Consider the following 12,463-nt stretch of genomic DNA (forward strand, 5'->3'; position numbering starts at 1 on the left):
AATAATCGGTATCAGCTTTTTTTGGGGTCCTCCAATAATCGGTATCGGCGTTGAAAAATCATAATCGGTCGACCTCCGTAACACACACCTTTTTCCAGCAGCAGACTATGATCGATAATGTCAAAAGCCCCATTGAAGTCTAATAAAACAGCCCCCACCATCTTTTTTTTGTCATCAATTTCTCTCAGCCAATCATCATTATTTGTGTAAGTGCTGTGCTTGTTGAATGTCCTTCCCTATAAGCGTGCTGAAAGTCGGTCAATTTGTTTACTGTAAAATAGTATTGTTTCTGGTCAACTGCCATTTTTTCCAAAACTTTACTAAGGGTTGGTAAATTGGTCGGCTATTTGAGCCAGTAAAGGGGGCTTTACTATTCTTAGGTTGCAGAATGACTTTTGCCTTTGCACTTTCTAGTAGGCTTATATTGAAAAATGCCATGTAAAGAGGGGTAATATCGTCCGCTATTATCCTCAGTAATTTTCCATCCAAGTGGTCAGACCCCGGTCTCTTGTCATTGTTTATAGACAACAATTCTTTTTTTACCTCTTCCACACTCACTCTACAGAATTCAAAATTACACATCAAATTAAATTGTATTTGTTACATGCGCCGAATACAACCTTACCGTGAAGTCCTTACTTACAAGCCCTTGACCAACAATGCAGTTCAATAAATAGAGTTAAGAAAATATTTAGTAAATAAACTAAAGTGAAAAAAATACATCAAAATAAAATCCAAAAGTAATACAAGAAAATGACAACAATAACGAGGCTATATACAGAGTCAATGTGCGGGGGGTACAGGTCAGTCAAGGTCATTTGTAAAGTGACTATGCATAGATAATAAACAGCGAGTAGCAGCAGTGTTAAAAACAATGGGGGGGCTGTCAATGTAAATAGTCCAGGTGGCCATTTGATTAATTGTTCAACATGTCTTGGGGTAGAAGCTGTTAAGGAGCCTTTTGGTCCTGGACTTGGCGTTCTGGTACCGCTTTCCATGCGGTAGAAGAGAGAAAAGTCTATGCAACCAGATGCCCTCGATGGTACAGCTGTACCACTTTCTGGGGACCGATGCCAAAGGTTTTCAGTCTCTTGACGGCGAAAAAGGTGTTGTTGTGCCCTCTTCACAACTGTCTTGGTGTGTTTGGACCATGATAGTTTGTTGGTGATGTGGACACCAAGGAACTTGAAACTCTCGACCTGCTCCACTACAGCCCCGTCAATGTTAATGGGGGCCTGTTGGGCCCTCCTTTTCCTGTAGTGCACGATCAGTTCCTTTGTAATTGCTCATATTGAGGGAGAGATTGTTGTCCTGGCACCACACTGCCAGGTCTCTGACCTCCTCCCTTATTGGCTGTCTCATCGTTGTCGGCGATCAGGCCTACCACTGTTGTGTCATCAGCAAACTTAATGATGGTGTTGGAGTCAGGCTTGGTCACGCAGTCGTGGGTGAGCAGGGAGTACAGGAGGGGAGTAAGCACGCACCCTGAGGGGCCCCAGTGTTAAGGATGAGGAGGGTTTCCGGCATGATGGTGTTGATGTGAGCCATGACCAGACTTTCAAAGCACTTCATGGCTTCATACAATGCTTGTCTTTCATAATTTGGTCAGATATACTTGGATGTGTAGTGTCAGTGTTTGTTGTTGAGATGTCATGCCTAAATTTGCTAATCTTGCCAATGAAAAAAACATTAAAGTAGTTGGCAATATCAGTTAGTTCTGTGATGAATGAACCATCTGATTCAATGTATGATGGAGCTGAGATTGCATTTTTGCCCAAAATGTAGTTTAAGGTGCTCCAAAGCTTTCTTTATGTCATTTATCTTTGTGTCATAGTGTAGTTTTTTCATTTTATTCAGTTTAGTCACATGATTTCTCAATTTGCAGGATGGTTGCCAATTGGTTGTGCAGCCAGACTTTATTTGCCATTCCTTTTGCCTCATCCCTCATCCCTCTAAACCATACAATCTTTTAAATTCCTCACCAATCTACGGGGATTTAACAGTTATTTTTTTGTCTTAATGGGTTCATGCTTATTAGTAACTGGAATAATCAATTTCATAAATGTGTCAAGTGCAGTGTTTGCTCCTCATTACAGACCACGGACCAACACATATTCTTTACATCAACAACATAGGAATCAATACAAAATATCTCTTATGACCTCTTATACACTATATTAGGCCCAACCTATGGAACTTTGGTTTTCCTAGATATGGCTACTATATTGTGATCACTACATCCAATGGATCTGGGTAATGATGTCAAGCACATTTCTGCTGCATTAGTAAAGATGTGATCAAAGGGGGTTTAGGGTTAAGGTTAGGAGCTAGGGTTCGTTTCAGGGTTAGGAGCCGGGGTTAGGGTTAAGGTTAGGTTTTTGGGTTAAGGTTGGGGTTAGGGGAAGATATGATTTTGAATGGGACTGGGGTTCCCATGTTGTATTCTGTAATATCCTTCACTTTTTGCTGCACCATAAGGAGATAATGGTGTCATGGTGAGGGATGGCTTTCCACTTCTTCTCATCAGCTCCCAGTATCCCAAACGGAACCCTATTCCCAACAGTGCACTACTGCTGTCCCCACATACAGTCTTCAAGAACAAACATCTATCTAGAAGCTAAAAGGGTTCTTTGGTTGTCCCCAAGCTTTGAAGAACCTTTCCGGTTCCATGTAGGACCCTTTTAGGTTCCTTTCCACATAGGGTTCTCCCCCTAAAATATATATAAATATATACATACATACATACATACATACATACATACATACATACATACATACATACATACATACATACATACATACATACATACATACATACATACATACATACATACATACATACATTTACATACATACATACATACATACATACATACATACATACATACATACATACATACATACATACATACATACATACATACATACATACATACATACATACATACATACATACATACATACATACATACATACATACATACATACATACATACATACATACATACATGGATGGATGGATGGATGGATGATGGATGGATGGATGGATGGATGGATGATGGATGGATGGATGGATGGATGGATGGATGATGAATGGATGGATGGATGGATGGATGGATGGATGGATGGATGGATGGATGGATGGATGGATACATACATACATACATACATACATACATAGATACATAGATACATAGATACATAGATACATAGATACATAGATACATAGATACATAGATACATAGATACATAGATACATAGATACATATGTAGAATGTATGCACACATGACTGTAAGTCGCTTTGGATAAAAGCGTCTGCTAAATGATATATATTATTATATTATTACATACATACATACATACCTGGAAGTGAGTGAGTAGAGTTATTTACTTTAGCAGGGGCCATGTCAAAGGTAAGAAAACAGCACTCCAGCCAAAGACCTCGCGGATTACGTAATGGAGGCTGTCGGGAAATGCTGCTGACTCTCTGGTTTTACAGCCAAGACAAAATAGTTCCCTCCCAAATTGTTCCCTATATAGTGCACTACTTTTGACTAGGGCCCTAATGCAGGATAAAGTGAATAGGGAGCCATTTGGGAGTCATCCAAACTTTGTTGATCTCTCCATGGGAGTTAAACGCTGAAGAGGGTTCTGGAAGGTGTGTTCCTTATTGGAACAGGGGATATCCTCAATATGAATAGAGAGCCTGAATTTCACATCAGTTTGTTAAAATTACTGAAATGTTACAGTTTGTATTGTGGATTTAAATAGTTTATAGTCATAGGGTGGGGTGCAACCAACATGGTTTAAATACGTCTATAGGATTAGAATCCAATCTAGGTTTTGTAAATCTAGGTTTATAAATAATCAGATGTGTTGCACCACTTCATTTTTTAAAATCTAGATCAGAAAATCTATGATTAATGGTTTTAAACTATGATTGGTAACACATGATTAGTTACACCAATACATGAGGTATTTCGTGAGTTGAAATGCAAGTAGCTAGCCTACTTGATAAATGAGGCCACAAAGTTGCTTTTCCTAAAATAATAACAATGTTACTCCATGGGTAAAGGTTTCTCATGGGTTGGCTGATTTTGAAATACAATCTGTTATTTACCAGTACTAGACAGAAAACGAAAAAGTTAGCTAACGTTACCTTCTGTAGTTATTAGCTAGTTAATAAACCAAGCTAGCTAGCATACAATATTATTTACTATTGTGATTACTTAACGTTATTTTGCCATTTTATTATTTTGTCCGCTTAGCCACCCTGATCATGGCACGTCAATGAAGTCCAAAATCTCCACGAATAAAAAAATAAATAATAATTGTCGGAGCTGATGGAGGAATTTAGTAACGTACTGGAGGATAAAAAAAAAGGAATCATAAAAGACATGACTGTCAAAAAGAAGGACGACACCTGTGCCGTTTTCTTGCGATGTAAAATATAATTGATCGACACGTATTAATGAGAAGTGGGGCCCTAAATTGGATGAAAGCGTGCTCGGTGGGGGGGGGGGAACAATTAAAAGGCGAAAGCCAAAAAGATGTGGCAGACGAGAGGCAGGTGATTTATCAGACTGGAGCCAGAGGGGGGGCCTCCCTTCAAGACGAGAGGCAGGGGATTTATCAGACCGGAGCCAGAGGGGGGCTCCGTTCAAGACGAGAGGCAGGGATTTATCAGACCGGAGCCAGAGGGGGGGGGGCCTCCGTTCAAGACGAGAGGCAGGGGATTTATCAGACCGGAGCCAGAGAGGGGGGCCTCCGTTCAAGACGAGAGGCAGGGGATTTATCAGACCGGAGCCAGAGGGGGGCCTCCGTTCAAGACGAGAGGCAGGGGATTTATCAGACCGGAGCCAGAGGGGGGGGCTCCGTTCAAGACGAGAGGCAGGGGATTTATCAGACTGGAGCCAGAGGGGGGCCTCCGTTCAAGACGAGAGGCAGGGATATATCAGACCGGAGCCAGAGAGGGGGGCCTCCGTTCAAGGGAATTGATCCTATCACCCAGACGATATGCGAGATGATTCCCCAGCAGTTTGTGTATATATATATATATATAAAAAGCTCCATACACTACCCACCATTGCGACCTTTACGCTCTCGTTAGTTGGCCCTCGCTTCATACTCGTCGCCAAACCCACTGGCTACAGGTTATCTACATGTCTCTGGAAACTACTCAGGGATTTTCACCATGAGGTCAATGCTGACTTTAAAACAGTTACAGAGTTGAATGGCTGTGATAGGAGACAACTGAGGATGGATCAACTACACTGTAGTTACTCCACAATACTAACCTAAATGACAGAGTGGAAAGATGGCCGCCTGTACAGAATAAAGAATATTCCAAAACAGGCCCCATGGTTGTTAAAAAGGCCGTAAAGTAATTCTGCCAAAAAATGTGGCAAAGAAAATGACATTTTTGTCCTGAATCAGTGTTCTGAACCCTGAATCAAAGTGTTCTGAACCCTGAATCAAAGTGTTCTGAGCCCTGAATCAGTGTTCTGAACCCTGAATCAGTGTTCTGAACCCTGAATCAAAGTGTTCTGAACCCTGAATCAAAGTGTTCTGAACCCTGAATCAAAGTGTTCTGAACCCTGAATCAAAGTGTTCTGAGCCCTGAATCAAAGTGTTCTGAGCCCTGAATCAAAGTGTTCTGAACCCTGAATCAAAGTGTTCTGAACCCTGAATCAAAGTGTTCTGAACCCTGAATCAAAGTGTTCTGAACCCTGAATCAAAGTGTTCTGAACCCTGAATCAAAGTGTTCTGAACCCTGAATCAAAGTGTTCTGAACCCTGAATCAAAGTGTTCTGTTTGGGGCAAATCCAATACAACTAGTAATGATCAACAACCAACTTGACAGAGAAGAAGAATTTTGAAAAGAATAGTGTGCAAATATTTTATAATCCAGGTGTGTAATCACTCTTAGAGACTTACCCAGAAAGACTCACGGCTGTAATCGCTCTTAGAGACCTTACCCAGAAAGACTCACGGCTGTAATCGCTCTTAGAGACTCACCCAGAAAGACTCACAGCTGCTCACTCTTAGTAATCGCTCTTAGAGACCTTACCCAGAAAGACTCACAGCTGTAATCACTCAGAGACTCACCCAGAAAGACTCACAGCTGTAATCACTCTTAGAGACTTACCCAGAAAGACTCACGGCTGTAATCACTGCAAAAGGTGATTCTGACATGTATTGACTCAGGAGTGTGAATACTTATTTAAATGAGATTTCTGTATTGCATTTTCAATACATTTGCTAAAATTTCAAAAAACATGTTTTCACTTTGTCGTTATGGGGTATTGTATGTGGATGGGTGAGAGGGGGGGATCAATTGAATCCATTTTGAATTCAGGCTGTAACACAACAAAATGTGGAGTAAGTCAAGAGATATGAATAGTTTCTGAAGGCCACTGTAATAGACAGCATTCACAATGACCTTTATCAATGGGAGGTCAATAGTAAGATGACTGACAATACAGTGTTTCCCCTACCTAGCATTACATAGGCGTGGCCCTTCATCCCGGCTCTATTATGCCCCTAGCTATACCAAAAAGATTTTCCGGGAATTCAATTTCAATTTTGTTTTCCTCAGGACATTATGACCCTCAACCCTCGAAAACAACACAATATTTTCTCTAACAGAGAAAAGTGCTTCATATTTATCCACCGTAATAAATAAATAATAATACTGTAAATTCTACGGTAATTACACGGTAATAACTCAACAATAACTTCTTTGTTTCTTTTGGGATTTATTAACTCAGTTGTAATTTATCAGTAAGTAACCCAGCAGAATATTTGGGTCAGTATGTTCAGCATTTTGTCCAGCCTCCATCTGAGACAACAGGACCAACCATATAAATCATGTTGGCTCCCGTGTGTGTGTGTGTGTGTGTGTGTGTGTGTGTGTGTGTGTGTGTGTGTGTGTGTGTGTGTGTGTGTGTGTGTGTGTGTGTGTGTGTGTGTGTGTGTGGTATCCTATTAGGTTAGTCTGTACTGTTGCTCTGTTTGTTCAGGTCAAACAGACTTATTGAATAACTTTTCAAGACAGATTATTTTACCCATGATTCCCTGTAATCCTGTGCGGGTGTTTTTATGAAAGACAGATAAACACTTTATGTAATGGTCCAAAACAAACTACTGTATTTCCTGGAAATAAAAAGAGCAAATAAAACCTCAAGATGGAACGGGATCTTCTGTATTAACATGAGGTCAAATGTTTAAGGCGATGTGTTCTAATGTGTCCTGTGAGGATGATTGGACAGGATACTTCCTCCCTCTTCTCAGAAAACAGAGGAGCCATTAGGCTGTAAACTGAAGATGTGTGTTTTCCCTTCTCTCGCTCGCCCTCTCTCTAACCTCTCTCTCTATTCCCCCCCCCACACCTCTTTCTCCATCCCCCTCTCTCTCTATCCTCTCTCTCTCCTTTCCCCCCCACACACCTCTTTCTCCATCCCCCTCTCTCTATCCTCTCTCTCTCTATCTCCCCCCTGACTCACGCTCTGCTTCCTCCACTCCCTCCATCCCATTTAAAGGTGTAAAATATACCGGACCGTCAAACGGAGACCCGGGATGTTAGCAGACAAACAACATCTTCCCAACCAAAAGCTTTCCGCCATTTTGAGAGAGAGACAGACAGACAGACAGACATACAGACTGAGACAGACAGATGTTTTGATGGGTGGATGATCTGATTGGAGATCACAGTGCCCTAACGATGCACTGAGAGTTTGCGGACAGAAACGCAGCCTGCATCCCAAATATCACCCTATTCCCTATGGACCCTGCACTATGTAGAGAACAAGGTGCTATTTGGGATGGTGGAAGACATTCAGGGATGGACAGATCAGATGGCTAAGGGAAGGCTACCAGTAAGTGGACTGAAACAACAGGGTTATGGGTCACGTGACATTGACAATTTGATTTCATGTTGAAAATATCAAAACAGAAGTGTAAACAGATCTAGGAAAATGTGTTTTCTCTGAAGCCATTGCGTACCTGTGACTAGCCGGAGTTACTAGCCCCCAGGTAGGCTACTTTTATGTAAATCCTAATGAATTGGAAAAACAATTTGTTCAGGTCCAAAGTGTTTGTGTACATTTCTAATATTGTGTTGTTGAGCCAAAGCAGTGACTCTTCCAGTAAGGAGATGATAGACCCAGAAATAATGCTACCAGGATACAAACTCCCCCAATCACAGACCTCTGTCATAATGCTACCAGGATGCACACTCCCCCAATCACAGACCTCTGTCATAATGCTACCAGGATACAAACTCCCCCAATCACAGACCTCTGTCATAATGCTACCAGGATACAAACTCCCCCAATCACAGACCTCTGTCATAATGCTACCAGGATACACACTCCCCCAATCACAGACCTCTGTCATAATGCTACCAGGATACAAACTCCCCAATCACAGACCTCTGTCATAATGCTACCAGGATACACACTCCCCAATCACAGACCTCTGTCATAATGCTACCAGGATACACACTCCCCCAATCACAGACCTCTGTCATAATGCTACCAGGATACACACTCCCCAATCACAGACCTCTGTCATAATGCTACCAGGATACAAACTCCCCAATCACAGACCTCTGTCATAATGCTACCAGGATACACACTCCCCAATCACAGACCTCTGTCATAATGCTACCAGGATACAAACTCCCCCAATCACAGACCTCTGTCATCTGTCATAATGCTACCAGGATACAAACTCCCCCAATCACAGACCTCTGTCATCATGCTACCAGGATACACACTTCCCCAATCACAGACCTCTGTCATAATGCTACCAGGATACAAACTCCCCTACCAATCACAGACCTCTGTCATCATGCTACCAGGATACAACTCCCCCAATCACAGACCTCTGTCATAATGCTACCGGGATTTAAACTCCCCCAATCACAGACCTCTGTTATAATGCTACCAGGATATAAACTCCCCCAATCACAGACCTCTGTTATAATGCTACCAGGATATAAACTCCCCCAATCACAGACCTCTGTTATAATGCTACCAGGATAATGCTACCAGGATACACACTTCCCCAATCACAGACCTCTGTCATAATGCTAATCACAGACCTCTGGATACAAACTCTCCCAATCACAGACCTCTGTCATAATGCTACCAGGATACAAACTCTCCCAATCACAGACCTCTGGTAGCATTATGACAGAGGTCTACCCTGGATATTATAACAGGTCAGACCTCTATCCTGGTAGCATTATAAGAGAGGTCTGTGATTGGGGAGTTTATCTCCTGGTAGCATTATAACAGAGGTCTGTGACCTGAAGGAGTTTATTTAGGGTGTTTAAATCATTATATCCTACCCTGATTGGGGGAGTTTATCTGGATAGCATTTAATCTTGTGAGCTTACCCGCATGATTTTGATTTATTTTATTTTATTTAACCTTTATTTAACTAGGCAAGTCGGTTAAGAACAAATTCTTATTTACAATGACGGCCTACACCGGCCAAACCCAGACGCTGGGCCAATTGTGTGCCGACCTATGGGACTCGCAATCACGTCCGATTGTGGTACAGCCTGGAAACGAACCAGGGTGTCTGTAGTGATGTATCTAACACTGAGATGCAGTGTCTTAGACCGCTGAACCAGGATCTGTAGTGATGTATCTAGCACTGAGATGCAGTGTCTTAGACCGCTGAACCAGGATCTGTAGTGATGTATCTAGCACTGAGATGCAGTGTCTTAGACCACTGAACCAGGATCTGTAGTGACTCCTCTAACACTGAGATGCAGTGTCTTAGACCGCTGAACCAGGATCTGTAGTGATGTATCTAGCACTGAGATGCAGTGTCTCAGACCGCTGAACCCGGGTCTGTAGTGATGTATCTAGCACTGAGATGCAGTGTCTTAGACAGAAGCCGTCAAATGATCTATTATATATTTATAAAGGTGAAAGGTGTAAAGGTCAAAAACAAGGGAATGGTGTCTGTGTGTCTGTGTGTCTGTGTGTCTGTGTGTCTGTGTGTCTGTGTCTGTGTGTCTGTGTGTATAGTGAACAAAAATATAACCGCAACATGTAAAGTGTTGGTCCCATGTTTCATGAGCTGAAATAGAATATCCTAGAAATGTTACATACGGACACAAAAAGCTTATTTCTCTTCAATGTTGTGCACAAATGTGTTTACATCCCTGTTAGTGAGCATTTCTCCTTTTACCAAGATAATCCATCCACCTGACAGGTGTGGCATATCAAGAAGTGGATTAAACAGCATGGTCATTACACAGGTGCACCTTGTGCTGGGAAAAATTAAAGGCTACTCTAAAATGTGCAGTTTCACACAGATGACACAAGTTTTGAGGGAGCAGACTGCAGGAATGTCCACCAGAGCTGTTGCCAGAGAATTGAATGTTATATACCATAAGCTACCTCCAACGTCATTTTATAGAATTTGGCGATACGTGTCACCACGCTAGCCAAGGACATCCACATCCAGCTTTTCCCCCTGCAGTATCGTCTGAGATGAAACTGATGGGAGTATTTCTGTCTGTAGGAAAGCCCTTTGGTGGGGGGAAAAACTCATTCTGATTGGCTGGGCCTGGCTCCCAGTGGGTGGACCTGGCTTCCAAGTGGGTGGGCCTATGCCCTCCCATTCCCACCCATGACTGCGCCCCTGCCCAGTCATGTGAAATCCATAGATTTCTTTCAGTGGACTGATTTCCTCATATGAACTGTAACTCAGTAAAATCTTAGAAATTCTTGCATGTTGCGTTTTATATTTTTTGACCCTGTGAGTCCCAAATGGCACCCTATTCGCACTACTGTTGACCAGAGCCCTATTCCCTATATAGACCAGAGCCTTATTCCCTATATAGTGCACTATTTAGACCAGAGCCTTATTCCTTTAGACCAGAGCCTTATTCCCTATAGTGCACTATTTAGACCAGAGCCCTATTCCCTAGATAGGGCACTACTTTAGATCAGAGCCCTATTCCCTATATAGAACACTACTTTAGACCAGAGCCTTATTCCCTATATAGAACACTACTGTTGACCAGAGCCCTATTTAGACCAGAACCTACTTTCGATCAGAGCCCTATTCCCTATATAGAACACTACTTTCGATCAGAGCCCTATTCCCTATATAGAACACTACTGTTGACCAGAGCCCTATTCTCTATATAGAACACTACTTTGACCAGAGCCCTATTCCCTATATAGAACACTACTGTTGACCAGAGCCCTATTCCCTATATAGAACACTACTGTTGACCAGAGCCCTATTCCCTATATAGAACACTACTGTTGACCAGAGCCCTATTCCCTATATAGTACACTACTGTTGACCAGAGCCCTATTCCCTATATAGTACACTACTGTTGACCAGAGCCCTATTACCTATATAGAACACTACTGTTGACCAGAGCCCTATTCCCTATATAGAACACTACTGTTGACCAGAGCCCTATTCCCTATATAGAACACTACTGTTGACCCTATATAGAACACTACTGTTGACCAGAGCCCTATTCCCTATATAGAGCACTACTTTAGACCAGAGCCCTATTCCCTATATAGAACACTACTGTTGACCAGAGCCCTATTCCCTATATAGTACACTACTGTTGACCAGAGCCCTATTCCCTATATAGAACACTACTGTTGACCAGAGCCCTATTCCCTATATAGAACACTACTGTTGACCAGAGCCCTATTCCCTATATAGAGCACTACTTTAGACCAGAGCCCTATTCCCTATATAGAACACTACTGTTGACCAGAGCCCTATTCCCTATATAGAGCACTACTTTAGACCAGAGCCCTATTCCCTATATAGAACACTACTGTTGACCAGAGCCCTATTCCCTATATAGAACACTACTGTTGACCAGAGCCCTATGGTTAAAGGGTGCCATTTTCCCACTGATCGCTGAACAACGGTGTTCTTTAATACATACTGTATCCTGTGAAGCATGGCCTTGTATTCTCCTATGTGTCCGCATCCCAAATGGCACCCTATTCCCTATATAGTGCACAACTTTAGACCAGAGCCCTGCATTGTGTAAGGAATAGGGTGCCATTTAAGTCGTTGCCTGTGAGTGAGCGTTAGTTTGCAATACTGTAGCTAATCTCTTTTCTTTTCCCGCAGGGCGAGGGGCCGCTCGTTCCCCTTGGTATAGAGAAGGATGAATGCCACTCTGTTCCAGCCAAACTGAGAACGAGGGAGCAACAGAGGAAGAGGAAGAGGAACAAGTGAAGAAGAAGATATTGAAATCCGTACTCTCGACATCCGGACAATTATTTCTCTCTGTTCGTCTCGCTCTCTCTCTCTCTCTTTTCCTCCATCGTCGACATCGTTCACTGCAGCGGCCTCTCCTAGACTTTGAGCCGTGAAGGGGCTCTAACACACACACACACACACACACACACACACACACACACACACACACACACACACACACACACACAC

General features: G+C 42.5%; 1 protein-coding gene across 5 annotated transcripts in view; it reads left to right on the forward strand.

Moving 5' to 3' along the window:
• The window catches only part of si:ch211-278j3.3 (E3 ubiquitin-protein ligase RNF19A), a 210,066-nt gene that overhangs the window by 16,859 nt on the left and 180,744 nt on the right, over positions 1-12,463 (forward strand). For all 5 annotated transcript variants that reach the window (XM_046299100.1, XM_046299098.1, XM_046299102.1 and 2 more), the window contains exon 2: positions 12,143-12,463. This exon is cut by the window's right edge and continues 280 nt beyond it. The gene's annotated coding sequence lies outside the window, so the exon portion shown is untranslated. The remainder of the gene's footprint in view (positions 1-12,142) is intronic.

Source organism: Oncorhynchus gorbuscha, linkage group LG14 (genome assembly GCF_021184085.1).
Source record: "Oncorhynchus gorbuscha isolate QuinsamMale2020 ecotype Even-year linkage group LG14, OgorEven_v1.0, whole genome shotgun sequence".
Taxonomy (NCBI): Eukaryota; Metazoa; Chordata; class Actinopteri; order Salmoniformes; family Salmonidae; genus Oncorhynchus; species Oncorhynchus gorbuscha.